We start from the raw sequence: 506 nt of genomic DNA on the forward strand, positions 1-506 counted from the left end.
TGTCTAGGTACAGTCAGGTTATGGAGTAGATGTGGGAATGTTAATGTCTAGGTACAGTCAGGTTATGGAGTAAATGTGGGAATGTTAATGTCTAGGTACAGTCGGGTTATGGAGTAGGTGTGGGAATGTTAATGTCTAGGTACATTCATAGACATTAACATTCCGGTACAGTCAGGTTATGGAGTAGATGTGGGAATGTTAATGTCTAGGTACAGTCAGGTTATGGAGTACAGGTTATGGAGTAGATGTGGGAATTTATGGAGTAGATGTGGGAATGTTAATGTCTAGGTACAGTCAGGTTATGGAGTAGATGTGGGAATGTTAATGCCTAGGTACAGTCAGGTTATGGAGTAGATGTGGGAATGTTAATGCCTAGGTACAGTCAGGTTATGGAGTAGATGTGGGAATGTTAATGTCTAGGTACAGTCAGGTTATGGAGTAGATGTGGGAATGTTAATGCCTAGGTACAGTCAGGTTATGAATGTGTATGGGAATGTTAATGTCTA

At 40.9% G+C, this 506-nt stretch overlaps 1 long non-coding RNA gene across 2 annotated transcripts; it reads left to right on the forward strand.

Annotated features, from left to right (window-relative positions):
* Positions 1–3: 3 nt before the first annotated feature.
* LOC111084847 lies at positions 4–500 on the forward strand. 2 transcript variants are annotated; one of them, XR_002609754.1, is made up of 3 exons: positions 4–105; positions 176–227; positions 264–500. It is a non-coding gene; the product is annotated as an uncharacterized LOC111084847 (long non-coding RNA). The 2 variants fall into 2 exon arrangements; XR_002609755.1 differs by having other exon boundaries at positions 43–61.
* Positions 501–506: the final 6 nt, after the last annotated feature.

This window comes from Limulus polyphemus, unplaced genomic scaffold (assembly GCF_000517525.1).
Source record: "Limulus polyphemus unplaced genomic scaffold, Limulus_polyphemus-2.1.2 Scaffold191640, whole genome shotgun sequence".
Taxonomy (NCBI): domain Eukaryota; kingdom Metazoa; phylum Arthropoda; class Merostomata; order Xiphosura; family Limulidae; genus Limulus; species Limulus polyphemus.